At 35.8% G+C, this 20,585-nt stretch overlaps 1 protein-coding gene and 1 non-coding gene across 4 annotated transcripts in view; one reads left to right on the forward strand and one right to left on the reverse strand.

Annotated features, from left to right (window-relative positions):
• The window catches only part of LOC143222090 (uncharacterized), a 99,957-nt gene extending 91,211 nt beyond the window's left edge, over nt 1-8,746 (reverse strand). Inside the window, exons 1-2 of one of the 3 annotated variants that reach the window (XM_076448022.1) lie at nt 8,599-8,746; nt 734-824 (exon numbers count right to left, since the gene is read on the reverse strand). The gene's annotated coding sequence lies outside the window, so the exon portion shown is untranslated. Of the gene's footprint in view, nt 1-733; nt 825-1,022; nt 1,192-8,598 lie in introns of those variants that run through there. The other 2 variants (XM_076448019.1, XM_076448020.1) reach the window with 2 other exon arrangements.
• Nucleotides 8,747-20,041: 11,295 nt separating this feature from the next.
• On the forward strand, nt 20,042-20,114 carry TRNAR-CCG (transfer RNA arginine (anticodon CCG)). Its single transcript has one exon. It is a non-coding gene; the product is annotated as a tRNA-Arg (tRNA).
• The last annotated feature ends 471 nt before the right edge of the window (nt 20,115-20,585 follow it).

Here is a 20,585-nt window from a genome sequence, read left to right on the forward strand (position 1 = left end):
TTCTTTTCTTTTTTTCACTTTCGCGAAAAGCTAGAGAATTTGGCTAGCGTGTCAACAAAACAAACGCGAGATTTGATGACGTCAAACGGCATCCCTGTACGACCTAACGTCACTCTGGCTGGCACGCGCGTCAGCCAGGCTTGCGCGCTCTCACATTCACACATACTGCATATCTCTGTTCCAAAACTGTAGTTGTAGTAACTGTGTGTGTTTGTGTGTGTTTTCTTTTAGCAAAGCCACAAAGGCTATCTGCTCAGCCCACCGAGGGGAATCGAACCCCTGATTTTAGCGTTGTAAATCCGGAGACATACCGTTGTACTAGCGGGGGGCTGTAGTAACTAAAGAATAATGTTACACGGATCGAAAGTTTAGCTTCCTAAGCCTTGCAACAGCAAACAACCACAACAAAAAGGAGCTTACGCCTTTTAATAAAATCAATAAACCTTAGAAATGATATGGAATCGCTTTTTATTAGAGCGAAACCATGTACTTATTTAAAATTCTGCATAGTGTTGAGAAAACTTACTACTTTTAATCGCTTTTAAAATTAAACAAATTTCTTTAAAAATGCACAACTACAAAGCATAATATAGATTTCTGTTCACTGTATATTATATATACATGTATGACAATATCCCAAACGCTGCAGTTAATAAGTCTTGAGGCCAGCGTACGATCTAATTTCTAAGGTGTTTCACCTGACAACTGACTAAAGCCACTAGATTCCACCTACCTGGGCGGCGAGCGATACCGTAGGCGGCAACGTGTTTCTTCCAATCACGTGGAATGCTGCTTCATTTTTGAACGTCTTTAATTTCTTTACGCTGTAACGAAATTTCTAATAATATATCATACGTATCAAAACACACTACGTTATATTGAAATCTATTGATATTATCTTTATAAAGTATATTACTAACATAGGTTAAACCCTTTCATTTTGCTGGACTTAGCACAGCCTAAACTAGATCACGTGCTAAGGGAAGACTCGTGAGAAACAAACACAGCCCTATTATACTTACACTGATTCTTACCTTATCAAGAAATCCGTTGCGGAGGTTCATCCATATTCGTCGTTTCGCTGTATCAATTTTTTTTTTTTTTTTTTTGAAATTCAGCACCCCACCCACGCGAACATCGCCATCTTAGACTACCAACAGCATGACTTCCTGTTACAAAAATCGGATTTCTCGTTGCGCCACCTCTCGTTTGAAAAACCAAAACTACACACCACGTGAGCGCTCGCGACGGCAGTGAGCGTGAAGAACATGAGAAACGGGTGAAATATGCTTAGATCGTCAATCGGAAAGTTAGTTATTTTCTGATGGGTGAACATCAAAAACTTTACCATTTTCATAACGTTTCTTATGTTGCACGAAACTTCGAAAATGTTCAAAAACAGTTCTTTTTTCGTTTTATTTATCACCTGACAACCACTACCACTGTTCAGTTGCTGCTGTAACTATTTCGTCTTGGAATTAGTACTACTGTTTTGATCGGATATAAGTTGGCACAGGCACCATTTTGAGAGCAAAAATTGTTTTACTAATTTTGAGTCTAAATTATAAAGTAAATATTTATTCTTCTGTTTAGGGCTTTCCTAAACATTTACAACGTGGCTAATCTAATAAAAATACTGAAGTCGAAATGTACAAAAATCCAACTGTACAACTCTTAAAGAATAAAATCAAAGATAATCACAGATGACTGAATAAATTTTCATTTGAACGAGTATTTACTAACCAGATATTTTTCTTATGAAAATCGAGTTACATGCGTTGTGCCAAAAAAAGAAGTTTTTCTTCGCTACAGACGAGAGAATAATTTAACAACGATTTAGCTGACTTGTCTTTGCTCCTGAGTTTGTGGGGAAGAGGTTAAACACAACCAGTTAAAACATGTAAATCTTCATTCATTTTTTTTTATTTAACATTGATGAGAAAATATAGATTGTATATCAGGTTGTGCATCGTTTTTTATTTTGTTGTTGTTGTTTTTTTAAGTCTTGACGCTACTGTTACCTACTTTTCAGACCTGCATGTCGCGTGCTGTCTTGTTCGCGTGCAGGTATTGTGAAACTTATCAACTGTGCAGCATACACTATTTTATCCGGTTCACTACAGCGTAAGGATAGAATAACTTAATGGCATTAGTACCGATTTTAGTCACCTGTCACTAATTTGTATATATACAGCAAGCATTGTCACAGGATATATAAAACGTGGTGTATGATAAACAACAAGTTACACAAATAGATAAACTGGGCTCGTTCACGCTATTTGTACATTTTATTCAGGGCTCAAAGGAAATGCCTTCACATCTATTTTCGTCTTACGAGCGCAAAGATTTAAAACTGTTTCTACAAGACGTCCAAGAAATCTGAATTTAGAGCCTTTGTACAAAGACTTGGAATGCACAGGATATTTATATAAGAGCATTGTCTTCATTTGTACTGCTATACAGAAATAATTACATAATGTACATACAGCCTTATTTATTGCTACTAAATTGCCCAAAAGACATGCTTAAATCAGGTTTATCTTTTCATAATTTTATTGTAAAGTTTTCAAAAGTCTTGTGTGTCTTTAGACTTTAGTTTCATATTAAAACTGACACTTCATGTCATATAACTTGTGTCTTAGTTAAGAATGATTCCGACTTAGGCTTATAATTAGTTTGTTGTCCTTTAGCAACCGGAAAGATGACAGAACAGACATCAAATCCATAAGTGATGTCTGAGTGGTTGAATTGTAGGTTAACCAGTTCTGTTTGAGACACAAAAAGAGAGAGAATTATATTCTGACAGTCCCTCAGTGGCACAGTTGTATGCCTGCGGACTTACAACTCTAGAATCCGGATTTCGATACCCGTAATGGACAGAGCACAAATAAACCAGTGTTGCTTTGTGCTTCACTCCAAACAAACAAATTGAAATTCAGAAAACTGTAGTTTGATTTAATACATTCTTATTTCGATTATTGACTTCTCTTACCTGTAAGATGTCATACGTAAGGAAATGTCTAATTTTTGTGGAGATAGCTTACCTTTGTAAAACTCTTCAAACAACTTTATCTTTGATGGAAAAAATCTTTGATACCATTAAACATGTCAACAAAGCTCATCTTGATTAGTGAACTGTGACATCAATTACTCCTGGTTTTGTCCCAGTCTCGAGCTGATTTACCCTCTTGAGATGTGACGACAGCCCGAAAACTCTCAGATGATAAGAACAGAAACCAGCCAGTCTTGATAATAACCTCAGTAATGTTGTACGAAAATATAAAAATTTTCTATTCATTAAATTGTCTTAGCCTTTACTAAATCTCTGTGTGTTGTGGATATTTATAACTTTCTGTTGGACGTTAGTGTATCTGAATACACACTCAGGTGTAACAGAAATTGTCCAGGAAGGGCTAGTAACGCAATTGTTTGTTTGTTTTGAATTTCGCGTAAAACTACACTAGGGCTATCTGCGCTAGCTGTCCCTAATTAGCAATGTAAGGTTACTCTTTTACCAATTAATAGTGGGATTGACTTTCACATTATAACGTCTCCAGACTGAAAGAACGAGCATGTTTGGGGTGATGGAAATTCGATCCCGCGTCTCTACCCACCTGGCTATACCGGGCCGAGTAACACAATTACAGATCAAGGATGAAGGAATAAGAGGAATGCATTATCAAGGCCTTGTATGACCTTTTACAGACTGAAGCTGTTAGGTGAGTAGAGACGTTACTGTTCCTACCTAAACAGTTTGGTTTGGTTTGTTTTGTTTTGAATTTCGCGCAAAGCTACTCGAGGGCTGTTTGCGCTAGCCGTTCTTAACTTAGCAGTGTACGACTAAAGGGAAGGCAGCTAGTCATCACCACCCACCAACTGTTGGGATCCTTTTTTACCAACGAATTGTGGGATTTACCGTAACATTATGACGTCCCCACAGTTGAAAGGGCAAGCATGTTTGGTGTGACGGGGATTCGAACCCGCGACCCTCAGATTACGAGACAATTGCCTTAACCACCTGGCCATGCCGAGCCCCACCTAAATGGTATTGTCTAAATGCCATCACAGGTTGCTGGGTTTTTTTCAATAAATTTATATCTTACTACTGGCAGATGAACTTGAACTAGAAAAGCTCCTCAAAAGAGAATACTTACACATGCAAAGTCCTTTGTAAATTATATATGTCACGTATTACAATTTATTTTGGACGAGTCTCCGATTTATTTTTACGTATGTTAACGTGTTACTATTTTAAATAACTGGAAGTTTAAATTTCAATCTAGAAGTTGATTAAATGTTAATATGTATTAACTTTATGGTATTTGTCCACAAGATTGTAGCACACAATTTCTTTCTTTAACACAAATATATCTTAATATATAAATAAAAAAGAATACGATTTGTAATAACGGTTACTACTGATAGTTATTACAAAGGACGAGCAAGTTAATACTGTCACACCTCGCTTGAGCTAGCAAGCTTGATTGGTTTCCAACCGCTGACTTTTACCGATGATGCTATTTAATGTTCTCGTAGAAATTCTAATTTCCGAAATAATTCATTGAAGTTGAACCGTATGTAATATTCAAAACGTATAAACGTTCGTGGTCAAATTCTATAGTTTTCCGATTGATAGGCGTTAATCACAATTATAGTTTCTTGGGCATGATTGGATCTGACGAATAATAATCTTTTTCTGTCTCTCGCTAGCAGGTTTTCATACAAATCACACGAGTTTCTCGACGTTTCAATAATATTCTCGGCATTAATTCCTTCAGTGATGATCAATCTTAGACAATCAAAAAGCATAACAACGTTTTGGTTCACAGATTTTCAAGGGTGTCATCTCACCATTCACAACAGACTAGTCAACTACATGGAAATACTGATGGGCCCTTCCTAGTATCTGTACAGATCTGTCCAATAACTCAATGTCCATCCAAAACCAAGCCACTGATCGCTACAAAAAGGAATATTGAAGGCAAAACTTCTAGCAATACCAGAATAATGAAAGCTTCAGTATCTGAAATCTACACCAAAAACATCAACTAATGGAGATGGGCTTTGTTTCAAACGATAAGTAAGAAGCTGAAAATATTATAATTTAGAAAGAACCTTATTCTTAACTTTTGCCATTTGTACCATGTAACTGTGCATGTTGTAAGTTACCTAGTATTTATCTGGGTACAAAATTAGCGCATTCGTGCATCTTGTGGTGCCAATAAAAATTCAGTTAAATATTCTTTCTCATTACCAACTTATATTCACACTACCATTGAATGAAATTGCAGCATAACCTAGAGCAATATCTTGGCTACTGCACTGCATTTTTAGTCTAGTAAAAGAAAAGATAATAATTTATTCCCTCAAGTACGCAGCCCTTAACACCATTAAGCTTCTTCCACAGACAGTCATGGATAATCAGCGTGTGTTGACCACAGTCAATTCACTACATAGACCACAATATTCTTTACTACCAATATTACAGCTCAGGTAAAATAACTGGTTGCGTAGCGGACCTTGCACTTTGGAGCATCAGATCAGATACACATCAACCAGATAGCAAATATCAGCTGCCAATTGTTGGCTGAAGTGTGTTTAGGTATTAGAAGTGTCGAAGATACATTGTTCACCAAACTATCATCAGCTAAACAGTCCAGTGTATTACTAGTAGCACACTTGGCCACTAAATAACAGCTTATCAGGTTTCTGCCACACTTGTTGATTTTCAGCTGAGAAGTAATGTCACCTGTGAATATGATCCATCGATAACCACTGACAACAGTTATAGTTTATTATAAACGAATTGTACTAACTGCGTATGCTAAGAGTCCAGAGAAATTGTGCTGGGGCAAACAAATGGTTATTACAAGATGATTAGGGAAGACTAATTCAGTTATGGAGACTTTTGATATGGATGCGGTATCTATCTTATGTGAGGTAAAAACAAAACTGCTCTTTTAATTAGTAATGACAGAAATCAAGTCCATGTTTATATACCACACAGCAGCAAAGCTGAAAAGAGATTCCGACGATTGAATTTGGCGTCAGACGTGTATATCATTAAGATTGCTAAATACATCAACTTGATTAAAGAACATAAAATAAAATTACCCCTCTTCTGTCGCGCCATCTGTTGTTAGTTTGAACATCTGTTCAAGATTTGTGTCAAGTAGATGTTTCTTCTATTTTAAATTTGAAATTTAAAAACAAAATTCCCTTTCATTGATGTTAAATTATCTATTTCTATAACAAATTACTAAAAATGTGTTATATTTATTTTCTGATATAATTAACATTTTTCGTCATGATTTATAATGGACGTTGTGAAGTGACACCATCTCTAATTTGTCCACGTGGTCACTGAGTTTCAATTATAACTGCATCAGCACGGCTAGAGTGATGGAAAAATTATTGTGTCTGTATTATTCTCAGGTAAGTATGAAGTTTGTGAAACCGAATATTCTGAGACCACGCACATCCAGTGTGAACGAATTAAACTATCCCAAATAAAATGGAAGCTCCGACCACAGTTGTTTAATGACTACATTAAAAGATAATATTAGAATATTTTACTAACTTAGTAGTGTAAGACTAGAGGCAAAGCAGCTAATCATCACCACCCACTGCCAACTTTTGAGCTACTCTTTTACCAACGAGTAATGGGATTGATCGTCACATCATAACGTCCCCCACGGCTGAAAGGGCAAGCATGTTTGATGCAACTGGGATTCGAACTCGTGACCCTTAGATTACGAGTCGAACACCTTAACCCACCTGGCCATGCCGGGCCTAACAGTAGTTAGTGGGTTAACTCTTTATGTCAGCCGGCAGGGTACTCTCTGGGCCTGCAAGACGTCCCTGGTTTATTCCCAAGCACAAGAGATACAATTGTGATAAAAATGCCCATAAAAATTGACATTCAATTTTTGCCTGAGATAAGGCGAAAATGCGGACCTTGTTTCTGAAATAGGAAATGCGGTAATCTGGGTTGTTAAAAGTTGCTTACATCACTTGTCACAAAGTTGACCCTTTAACTTAATTAGTTTGAATTCATGTGCAGGTGTTAAGAAAATGGGATTAAACAGTGAAGTCACCAAAATTGTTCTGACTAGAATGATTTTTGAACAAGATAATCTTCGAGACTTGCCAAGACTTTCCAGAATGTGAGATCATCCATGTTATGAGACCAGTCTCGTTCTGTAAAAAAGAGAAACCAAGGTTTCCAGCATCTCTGTCTGTGCATAAGTTGAGCACGCTTAATGTCATTAAAAACATTCACAGACTTTATTTAGTGCATTGACCACATACAGAAACGGACACATACGCACTCTTTCTTACTATGAATGGTCATTCCAGTACAGGATTTAGCATAGTTCACAACCACGTGCATTCCTTTTATCTAAAACGTCTAATTCAATTTTTAATCACTTTACTCAAAATATATATTTATTTCCTGTGTTATAAAAAATTAAAATCGTAATATTTGCGTATTACGTGTAAAAATACTCTTTCGCAATTTTATTTTGTATTTCAGACTTTCAAATGCGTAATTTCCTACGTTTTTCCTAAGTACAAATATCATAAGATCTTTCTGATTATTTTTATATGTACAGTCTCCTTACTTGTTTCCTGTAAAGTCACTGAACTTTGTTTTCGATAGGACTCGTTTATTAAATATCTTATTTCATCCACAATTAAGATGTTTGATAGGAAACTAGCTAGAGTAAGATATAGTCATAGGATAGTTATTTTGACGAGGGGTGGGAAGGAATATGATATTGTCACAGTTACGGTAAAACCACTGTTGCTGGAAACCGGCATGTTATCGTCGTCAATTAAATACCGATTTTCAAAAATGTTAATATATCTAAAGAGTCTTAAAGAGAAAGGCAAAATTCTTAGAAATCAACATGCTTTGTAGAGCATTTCGATGGCAACTTTACGTTTAGATTTGGAGAAATGTTTACCCTTCGAAGTTTCGGTGCAGGTAGCTGTTATTAATTTAGAAGCTATGATACACACTGCACCTCTATGCCATGCCTTGACTTGTTATTAAACATTGCTTTAGAAGTTATCTACTCCTCAGAAGAATTACAATGCGGTGCATTGTTGTTGGATTTCCAATCCATTATGCAGGTCTTGGTGTGTGACTGGTCTGATAATCCTATGAGAAGATATTGATGTCATAAACTCCCTTTAGATCGTACTAATCAAAGTAACTCTATCAAAGGAATGCATTAACTTTGTGCCTAGTAATAAATTAGAATCATTAGCACTTTTGAATGCTTACAGTTTCTACCTATCTTGTGTTGTTTTTTTTTCAGGTACTGTGATTATTTAACTACATTTTTTTTTAAATGTAAAGTGTTTTTGCTCAGTATTCACTATGTTTGGACTCTTTTGATTTTCGATTTTGCTAGTTGTGATATAGTTTACAAAAGAAACCACTTCAACATCCTGTGGATGCGAAAATTTGTTTACGTGCATACACATGTTCATAACCAGAATACTCGACTTCATCTGTGAAAGAAGTTTGGACAGGAAAATTCCAGAAACAAATTAACATCACAGAATTAAACCACAAAGCTGCCTTACCTTTAGCTGATTCTCTCAAAGTAGAAATCATACAAATGGGTGTTGATTTTGTCTTCTACGGGATCGTCGCCTCATACAGTATCATCCAAACAAAAAGTGAAATAATCCTTAAAAACGGTTTGCCGAGCAGACGAAAAATATGGTCTATACAGGATGCGCGAAAAGTCTGGAACAATGGACGACTTGCAGTTTTTCCTACCTTTTAGACACGTGACTGCTTATGGCACTGTTAAAGCACGAAAATGTCGAGTTAATCTTGCTGTTAACCCGAGCTTGTTTCGAATTACAAGGATAGCTCGTGGAAAATCTTCTGCAAAAATATTTTTAAGTGCCTATCGTTACAGACTTTTCGGAAATTCTGCATTAATACAAACAAGTACTTAATGTTTGTATTTTACCGAAAGCTCAGATGAACTGTAGGTATGAAGTTGAAATGACTTTCCGTTGTCTATTTATAAGTTAAATATTTAATGTAAATAATTTTTTCAATAGGAGTTACGCAACACCCACCCGCTGGTACAGCGGTAAGTCTACGGATTTACAACGCTAAAATCAGCGGTTAGAATCTCCTTGATGGGCTCAGCAGATAGCTTCATGTGGCTTCGCTATAAGAAAAACACACACAGAAATTACGAAAGAAAAGAGGGGGGACGAACAAATTAGAACAAATTAGAGTTGAATGTTTTTATTTATACATTAAAAAAATGAGTGCTATGTTTAGTTTACATTAAAATCTCACTCACCGGAAACTTGATAAATAAGAATTGTTAAAAAAAAGCTGTCATTATGACAAATGAAGTAGATAGCTGTTTCAAAGCGTATAATTGTTTATCTGAGTTAGTCCCATAACAATACTGGTTATAGAAGAACATCTTTGACAGACCAACAGATGGTATTTCAATAACTATAGACAGCTTGTTTCATAACATATTCTCCTCATTGCGTATGGGTAACAAAAGGCACCCCAAAAAATACCAAAAAGAGTCAAGTATATTCTCTCACCCAGTACAGCCAAGCTCTCCCTATCTTCGTACTTTATTTTACATAGGAGTTCAGGGAAATAAACGGGTTAGGCTTGGGAATGTGGTGATAATTTCACGGGGACAGGCGTGGGAGCTGTGGTCGAGGGTATATCGCATAAGTCTGATCTTGCACACCTGACATAATCATTATGTAAGAAAGTTTTGTTCCGGAAATCTATGGATTTCCGTTTGGTGTTTGATTTGACGCAGGTTCTTGTAGGTTTTAGGTGTTATTGAGCAGGTTTTCCGATGGGAGTGTGATTACTGAGACGACAATGGTAAGAAAAGAAAGTGAGGGATATACTGAGCCAGCCGTGAGTTAGCTGCAGACGACACGTTCTCACGGCACCCACGTGAAACACCCCACTTGGAGAGAGAGACAGGTATGTTTGAAAGACACCTTTTGCACAACAGATCATTGACTGGAATGGTCGTCTATTATTACAACCACGGACTAGTCAGTATGTTTGTTTGTTTGTTTTTTGAAATTCGCACAAAGCCACTCAAGGGCTATCTGTGCTAGCCGTCCCTAATTTAGCAGTGTAAGACTAGAGGGAAGGCAGCTAGTCATCACCACCCACCGCCAATTCTTGAGCTACTCTTTTACCAACTAATAGTGGGATTGATCGTCACATTATAACGCCCCCACGGCTGAAAGGGCGAGCATGTGTGGCGCGACGGGGATGCGAACCCGCGATCCTCAGATTACGAGTCGCACGCCTTAACACGCTTGGCCATGCCGGGCCTGACTAGTCATTATACTCGATTCTCTCACCCTGTTTGCCACTATCTTTTTTTTTTTATCTATTTCACTGCCTATTCTAAATATAATTATGATGTGTCTAAATCTCGAAAAACTAGCAAGAACAGTAAATAAAAACAAACACACTAAGGTGAGAAATCTACAACAAACAAAAATATTCAAATTAAAAATGGCCCGGCATGGCCAGGTGGTTAAGGCACTCGACTCGTAATCTGACGGTAGGGGGTTCGAATCCTCGCCACACCAAACATGCTCGCCCTTTTAGCTCTGGAGAACGTTATAATGTGATGGTCAATCCCACTATTCATTGGCAAAAGAGTAGCCCAAGAGTTGGCGGTGGGTGGTAATGACTAGCTGCCTTCCCTCTAGTCTTAAACATCTGAATTAGGGACGGCCAAAGCAGATAGCGCTCGAGTAGCTTTACGCAAAATTCAAAAACAAACAAACAACCATTAAAAGTATAACGTGCAAATGGTATTCAAATTATTTTTTTATAAGTTTCGCTTATAACTGTAGTTCTGTACTTAATTTAATCTTATGGTATTTTTTAAACATATCTTTCTAAAATATTTATGCAAAGTGGACCAGTGGTTTTCTTAGTTATGGAATCCGTAATAAGATATGCGTCACAGGCATAAAAAATATGAACTGGAATTTACGATCTGAACGATGGGATTTTGTGCTCACGTGGGACAAAATGCCAGATTAGAGACTCCTAGCGCTCAGTTTATTCTTGAGTATGAACCGCTGACCAGAATAAAGACAACCACCCAACAGCACTCAGCTTCACAAAGGGGTTTATCTAGGTCTTTGAACGAATAATGGATTCACTGTCACTTTTATACCATGTTCACACTGAAACTGCAGAATACGTTCAGTGACATCACGTAGCTATACCTAAACCTATTGATCTGCAGCCCGCCACGTGACGACTAATCACAAAAGCACTGTTGATATTGCTATTTCTCCCATTCATTATTTCTGGTGTTTCATGAATATTTTACGTTATATAATTATGAATTTCACTCAATTATTTTGGTCAGTTGTTTACAGTTAATATTATGGGGTGTTTTGTTTCGAATCTCGCGCAAAGCTGCACGAGGGCTATGTATACTAGCCGTCCCTAATTTAGCATTGGTAATCTAGAGGGAAGGCAACCAATCAACGGCACCCACTACCACAACTTGAGCTACTATTTTACCAATGAATTGTGTGACTGAGTGTCACATTATAATGCCCCCACGGCTGAAAGGGCGAATGTATTTGGTGTAACAAGGATTCGAATCAGCGACCCACAGATTGCGATTCAAGCCTCCTAACCGTCAGGTCATGCCAGGATATTATGACAAAAAAAACATAAAATTACTCAATATGGTGTAATATGTCGACCTACCGGAAGTGAATTATGTGTAAAACGATTGGTAATTTGAAGGTTGAATTTACTTCTTGGTGAGGTATGTTTAAAACACTATTATTATTATTACCAGTTTAGAAAGTGGTTATTCAGATGTTGTGCAAAACCATTACACGAACAGCAACCTTTCTACAGATTCGTTTTGTAGCAACAACTAAATAATAGAATTGAATTTAATATTTTATTGAACATTTTTACATTTTTTTCAATTTTTTTCCTGCATATGTTGGTTACATTTACAATATAAATAACAAAAATAAACATCTAAACAGATTAGGTAGCAGACTAATAATCTGGACACCTTGTGCTTTACTGAGAAGCAATAATTACTATGTGCTGCACCAGGAAAATATTTCCACTGTTACCAAAAGACGATGCTTTATTTAATGCCGTGTTAACAAATAAACAAATTGAGAAGAAAGAGGTGAAAATTCTGAAAGGAGGGGTGAGAAAATATCGACATATTTACTGTCATGCCTTCCCAAAACTTGTATGAATCAACGACGGATCCCTCATCGTAAAAGAAAGAGAGAAAGAACTTCCTGGCTGTTTATCTGCAACGTCCATAAGTCCCCCTGTCCTGACTTTGGCCTCCCACCCGGAAACGAAAGTTGGCAACCATTTAGAAGAACATTAATAACCTGGAATTCCCTGAGCAAACTTTTCAGACTTCGAAGCCTATGCAACGTTAAATGCGATGGTTCTTTTAAGGGCCATTTTAACTATAAAAACACCCCAACATTTTTGTCATGGGAAACCAAACATTTAAGTTTGTCAAGATACACTGGCAATATTTCTAAATACAAATTCTTAGAAAATAGTGTACGGGACTAACATTTCAATAAGTATTGTTAAATAGCTGTGAAAGTTTGGCAAGAAAAACGTTCAACTAAAATTCAGGAACATCATTGAATTAGGCCTAGCGTTAGAACTGAACTGTATATATTTCAATCCTAAAATTTCTACAAAAAATAAATTTGCTTTATTTTCCAAGTCTGCACTGTTATTCTCCATCGGCTTAGTTAACCACCTTATGGAGTATATAATGACCAACATGGTTACGAAGCTTTAATTAAGGAAATAAAAAAAATGTACTGTTTGTTACAAATGAACGTTTCAACATTAACCCTAAAAAAATGGTCTAACGGACTATATATTCTGGGGGATTTCATTATGCAGTTCTCTCTTTTCTTTTTTAGACAATTTTATTCATATTATTATAAAAACAACCAATTAGAAAAATAATTAAATATGGTTGTTATGGTTTCTTTAGAGTGTCGTCTGAGGTCTCTAAAATGTTCAAAAAGGGTTTTTTCCTAGGCTTGTAGGATACACTTGCTTTTCTGGTAGTTATTGCAATGTATACACAATCGATAATTAGCACTGACTGTTAAAATTAGGATATGGTATAAGAGACCTTGTTTGAGGTAGGTGAGTTTTCCTTGCTATTTAAATTGTTGAATCAGCAACATGCTCCAGAAGACATGGTAACCAAATCAGAAAAGTGAATTCTCAAAATGTTTGGTAAGTAACAGAGACAGTACAATCCTAACACCTAATGAACGACACGCGAAAATTAGTTACTAAAATATTGTAATGTCATATTCTTAGAAAGATTGTAACATGTACAGATTTAAACAGTGCAAATATGCCATTAACTTTATAGAACTGTTTGTTTTTTGTTATGCACAAATCTACACAAAGAGCTATCTGTGTTCTGCTCTCCACAGGTATCAAAACCTGGGTTTTTAGTAATATACATCCACAGACATACCACAGTGCTACTAGGGAGCCCAAGGTTTTTTTCGTTCCATTGCTTGCGTGCTTGTTAATGTATTTCCACTCTTCAAATCGAATTATAAAAGTTGTTTTTATGATATCACACTAGCCATGTTTGGAATCTTTATTGATTGAGGTGGGAATGTATCTATAATTTTGCACATAGACTTTCTTTTCAATCCTAAACGTTTTTAATTTCTAATGTAATGACTTGACAAATAATTGGTGCAAGAGTCACAATATAAAGAAATTGTCCAGAAAAGGGACAGAAGGCAGCCTGAATGGGTCACGTATTTTAAATAATCTACAGTTAAACAACAGTATAATGTCTGCCAGTCAGTCAGTAGACACTAATGTGACATCACGTAAGGGCCCCTTAACGTTGCCGTTTGTACAGTAAAACGTGCGCATGCCATGAATCACGAGAAGAATTATACATCCTGCAGACTACAGCAAAGCATGAAGTATAAACTTAAAAACAAACACGAAATAAAAATATTTGTTATTCTTAAGTTTGATTTTATTTACTCTTGAAACAGAAGAATTTCAAAAACCGTGCAGAAGTACGTGTGGTTTAGTTTTTTATAAATAATTTCACCTGTTGTCAAACTAAGTAGTTTTATAATGTGCAGCTCTTTAAATTCCTGTACTTATCAAAACACGTTTGATTTTTGTGACATACGTGACATTAACAATTAATTCATATTTAAGGGGTCTGTAACTGGAATGATTGCAAATTCCTTGTCAGCTATTTCGGTTTTATTTGAACGTACATTAATTTAACTCTAGGTTTCCTTTTAGAACACTTTAAAAACCTTTCATCTTTCAAAGTCCCCTCGCTTTCTCATCATTAACAACACTGATTTTGTGATGCATCATCGATTTAATGGAGTCAACCTGCACCTTCACCACAAACAAAAATACAAGTTTTATTAAATAAAGAACATTTGTGTAATTTTATACTTTCTACAAATATTTTAATTTACTTATAGATTAGGCCATGCTGCGTCAATAAGTTAGTAACACTGAGCACCACAGTTGTAAGAAGCATATTAAATACACAGTTTAAAAATAATTTACAAAACTAAGTTAAAAACATAATATTGCAATTTGTCTTATTATAAACACGGTGTTGTTATAAGCTATATTTTTAAAGTTGTAATTTGCTTGTTTGTGGAAAAAATGCAGTCTTAATGAACCAGAAAACCTGGAAAACATCTAGGACAAAGCTTAGATTACAAATACGAAATAATGTACAGAGAGCTCTTTCAACAGTTTTCATTATAGTAGAGAGAATCTATCAGTGTATTAAATATCATGGTTATTGAATTACTTTGTGCAGGTGAACTGATTTGATCTTGTGTTATTTCTAGTACTATTAAAAAAAGGTTGAATGTTATTTGTAGCATAAGCCTACAAACCACAATTTACAAGTATTTAAAGTTGTAGACACTTTAGAAAACAAAATAAATTAATCATTGATTGTTAACTAGACTAGAATTTGAGTTATTTTCAACTGATAATCCAAAAGAACCTTCCAACAAAATAACAATCAATGCAAAGTGATTTATAATTTATTAGCAGTAAATTTTATAAGTTTGTTTGTTTTGAGTTTTTACTTCAGAAACTTTTATTATGTAGCTTTTACCTAGGACCTGTATAAAAATTCAAATGTGTAATTCCAGCACGACTGGGTGATGGTTACGTTCCAGTCATGTTCTTGCTGCAGCATTAACATGTGTGAAAAGTCGAGTGATTTTGTATAACAAAATTCAACGTCTGAAGGTAAGAGGTTTGTGAGAAGAGACTGCGTGGAAAGAGTCCTCATCAGCAAACTCAGAGAAAAACTTTCAAGCAAAAATTATAAGCATTATTTTGGTTTCAAGGAGATTTCATCTCTAATTGGGGTTGTATCTGTGACAACATGGTTGTTGATAATCACAACAACATGGATGTTGGAGCCGAAGAAAAATCCACCAGTATGGCTATTTTGATTGACAATGGTCCTGGGCACCCTGCAGTATGGATCACAACAATATGGATGTTGGAGCCAAAGAAGAATCCACCAATATGGCTACTTTGGTTGACATTGTTCCTTGGTATCCTGCAGTATGGATCACAACAGTATGGATGTTGGAGCCAAAGAAAAATCCACCAGTATGGCTATTTTGGTTGACATTGTTCATAGGTATCCTCCAGGATAGACAATGACCATCAAGGTTCAATAGAAGTTCTGAATGACAGCTCCTTTGTCACAGATACTTCAAGATATCATGGAATAACCACCATGGTTCAACATTAAACAAAATTCTTTATGCCTTTAACTACTACTGCAACATGATACACCAATTAAAAGATTTGAAGCTATTTTAAATATGTGTTTTTATGTCACAAAGAACAGCATTACTGATATCCTGTTATGACACATTAACATCAGACCCGACTTACAAGCCTGGCATGGCAAGGTGGGTTAAGGCACTCGACTCGTAATCTGAGGGTCGCGGTTTCGAATCCCCATCGCACAAAACATGCTCGCCCTTTCAGCCGTGGGATGAATTATAATGTGTCGGTCAATCCCACTATTTGTTGGTAAATAGTAGCCCATGAGTTGGCGGTGGGTGGTGATGACTAGTTGCCTTCTCTCTAGTCTTGTTACACTGCTGAATTAGAGACGGCTAGCGCAGATAACCCTCGTGTAGCGCGAAATTCCAAAATAAATAACCCGAATTACATTTCAGCAAATGCTGCACAAATATGAGAACTGGTGACAGAAAATGACTGCAATAGCTTCAGCTAGCTTAAACAAACAAATCGTGAGCTCAATCTGGTGACACAGCTGACTAGATGAACAGTTAGATGACTATGAACTAAGTAATACATAGTATTTGGTAGTAACAATACGTATACATTAGTTTGAGTTTCTAATGTATACCAGAGGAACCAGTTTTGCATTAATCGTACAATTTATCTGAAGAATGTACTGGCAGTATTGTGAAACTCATGAAATATATGTACATCTAGAACAGATGAGGTCATCAGGTAAAATACAAAATGAATGATTTCAACTTTTATTGGCAGTTGGGAATTCTGATGCACCAAAACATTAAAATGATTTTGCATTTCTTTCTTTCCAAGCACTCGAGTTACATTTTGTGGCGTTAGTAAATATTTGTGTTATTTCATTGTGCTAAATCATAACTGTGCATCTGGTACGTCTACATTACCCATCTTGGAAGGCAGTAGAGAAACTGTGCTCTAACACAACATGAGATAATTATATGGATATTTATGTGAAATAGTTGTTTGTTTCTGTTCTTATATGATGTAAACTCTCATATCCATAGGTGGCAGTATTAGCAGGGCAAATATAGAAATTCGAGCTAGTTGCTATCTCTCACCATCCTTAATGTTTCTATGACATGGCAAAGTATTCTTTGGGGATATGTAATATTGAGCTAGATACCATTGACCTTTTAAAAGAAGCTGCGCTTTGCTTACTTTGGTTGGCATATGACCAGTTGCAGTTCTTTTTCTGGATGGTTCTGGTGCCAAAATCGATTCATTTTACTTTGTTGTCAGTGTCATTATATGTAAAGTGTATACCTGTCTTTGAAATTCTAAATTCCAATCTAAACACACCTTTATATAAATATACTCTGTACTGTAAAAGGCTTTACTAGGCCTTTACAAAAACAAGCAATTTTCAGTGTACCAGGAATGCATTTTGATTTAGTACAACTTTATGTTAACTGTAGTTGTCATGACATTTGCTGATTTGCATCGATTTGGATAATATTTTACTTTTTTCAGCAGGCATGTTTATGATGTAAATAAACATATTATTAAACACTGGTCGCTTCTATAAATTAGTTAACTTAATTTTAGTAACCAACGTAAGGAAAAAAATAGCAGATGTCATATTTGTTCCCAAACATTTTGTCCTATGTCGAGATTAATTTAAAACTGTTCTGATCAAGATGAAATGTTTTTTACTCAATGTCAGTGAGTACTTAGTTTGTTTGAGTGTCAGCAACTCTGAACGAGCCCCTGTACCTCATAGCTATGAAATTTGTGCTGATAGAAGAGAATCTTCTTGAACTATAATCACTGAGTACCAATAAGAACTATACATTTATGGTCAATGCAATTGAATCTGATGATATCCTGCTATAAGTAGTAACCAGAAATGTAAATTGTAATGTACCAGTACCAAACCTAAAGCTGGCTCATCTGACTCCTGTTTATTCCAAGAATGATACTTCAGTTAAGAAAACATAATGTTACGTTGAAGAAGGTGATACCTATTGGTCGTCTAAGAGAGACGTTATAATGGGTCTTCAAGAGATTCACGACATCTCATTGCCATATAAGATTTTCCCAGCGATATCAAAGCGTAGGAAGAAAATGAGAAGTAAGGATACCCTAAGAGAGTGCTACCATTACACTGGTATTAAAGCTATACCTGAGTTATATCACAGTAGAAAGCTTGTTCTACCTCTCTTAGAATCACTTTATCGAAACATACAGAACTTGAGCTTGGCTCTGGTACAGCAGAACTTCTAGTATTGCTAGGAAATGGAACCAATAAAAACACCATTGATTATTTGTTAATATTTTGTCGAGTCCCAAGGTGAGCATCTATAATGACTTAGCTAAACTGCAGTGATTACAGAGAACCTCAACAGACTCTCACCATCCCTCTAATTATTCAGGTCGAGCAAGGTTTGTCGGCATAGGTATGGAATTTTAATCTGACTTTACGTGAATTTTATTTAGTTCTTATTAAGCGTTTCGCATTTTATTTTGGTTTTCTCAATTTTTAATTTGAATTACAAGGCTAAACTTAGGCATTGGACCCTAGTTTAAGTGGAATTTCTTCTCATTTTAAGCACTTGTATTGTGCTTTTTTCTTGTCATTTACTTTCTTATGGGCGATATTATCGACCATATGGTCAGTCAATCATATTTCCGTCCTTTCCCCTCTGGAGTGTGAGTCATGCCCAAGTGAAGGAGTGACACAGAAGTTTGTGAAAGTTAATATAAGCATGAACTTCTCTCCTCTTGAATACGTAAAATAAGAACCTATTCACAGATAGATAATTTAGAATTATTGTTTGCTGTATTAGAACTTTGGTATGACTAGAAAGTATGGTACATGTACAATCCTTTTCTGCCTTTATGGGCCCGGCATGGCCAGGTGGTGAAGGTACTCGACTCGTAATTCGAGGGTCGCTGGTTTGAATCCCTATCCCACCAAACATGTTCGCCATTTCAGCCGAGGGGGCGTTATAATGTGACGGTCAATCCCACTATTTGTTGGTAAAAGAGTAGCCCAAGAGTTGGCGGTAGGTGGTGATGACTAACTGCCTTCTCTTTAGTCTTACACTGCTAAATTAGGGACGGCTAGCGCAGATAGCCCTCGCGTAGCTTTCCGCGAAATTCAAAACGAACTAAGCCTTACTGAATAGATTTTGTTAAAGTTTGCTGTTTGGAAATTTACGTGTACATAATACAACTCATATTTCTTGTCAATAAAAGCCCTAAAAACATTTTTATACAGAGAGCATATTTAAAATAGGAGATGTTGAACTAAAAGTCATTAATATAAAATAAAATTAATAATAATTACTTTGTTCATTGTAATAAGAATTTACGCTGTCCTCACGTGACGTTGATTTGTCCGTGTCGTAAAAATATAAATGAAAAACAGCATAACAAATAATTAAACATATATATTATAGTAATTCATGAAGCTTTACACGAGGGAACCGCGCGCCATAAAATGCTTACGTAGTATTCTGAAACATCACCTGGAAATATAGTAATTAATAATTATGTAACACTTTCTAAAGGAGAGATTATGATTCTCAATGTTAAAAAAGTGAAAAATGTGCATGGTGAATGGTCGGTAAAGAATTAATCTGGGTTGTTTACTTTGATCAGGGTTATTGTTTGTAATGCCAGTCTTCTCTCTCTCTCAGAATAATTCTATCGTTATTTTTCATTTTACCAGCCGCTATAGTTTCTGTGGAATTCTGCGAGGCATACAAAAGGACCTTGACTTGTAAAAAGCTGTTCTGTTGATATCAATCGAAGTACATACGACAAGAGTACATCAATAACACCATTATAATAAATTAAAATGTTGAGTTATAAATCTTATCTGTTCTGCAGGTTTCCTATTTTGTTAATAACCTTGTAAATAAATCTCTTTCAAATTATTTGTGATCTTGAAGTAAAACATTAGGCCTGGACAGTGTTAGCTGAATATGTGCTTTACGTTGTTCTTCGTTGTAAGCATAAACAGGCATGTTTTTGAAAGGAGTACTGTTATATATCGTAACAACTTGTACAAGAAAAAGAAGAATACACGGTAATAAAACAGCACAGAAATAGTAAAAATTAGAATAAAACATGCGATATATTTCACTATATTAATAGATCATATAAAGTTTGAACACTATTGCTCCTGTGGCCTAATGGATAAGGCGTTGGCCTCCGGAGCCAAAGATTGTGGGTTCAAGTCCCACCAGGGGCGAATTGATATTTCATAATTCTTTTTATAATTAGTTTGGTGAATCTGTGAAAATTCTGAGCAAGATACCTTTGCAGATTCATATGTTTGATGTACTACTGGCAGAACAGAAAATTTTTTTGCCATATGTTAGGATCAGTGCGTAAAAAGAGTCATAATTGAGTAGCTTACCAATAACGCCGTAACTATGAAAAAGAGACATAGCTGAAAAAATAATTTAATTTATTATGGAGCTTCTTTATTACGAGTATGGTAAACAATAAATACTACGTTTTGATAGGCACAGAGATGAAACCATATATTTGTCTCTCAATTACGTTTACTTCTAAATTCTAATAGGAAGCGATGGAAAGACAATACTTACTATTACAATTTTTTATTCATAATTTGTTATACTGTAACTACCAACTTACATTGCTATTTCTAACTCGCTGGCTACATTAATTTTAAGTTACAGTGACTAGTGATGAATAT

Source organism: Tachypleus tridentatus, chromosome 8, assembly GCF_004210375.1.
Source record: "Tachypleus tridentatus isolate NWPU-2018 chromosome 8, ASM421037v1, whole genome shotgun sequence".
In the NCBI taxonomy this organism is placed as follows: domain Eukaryota; kingdom Metazoa; phylum Arthropoda; class Merostomata; order Xiphosura; family Limulidae; genus Tachypleus; species Tachypleus tridentatus.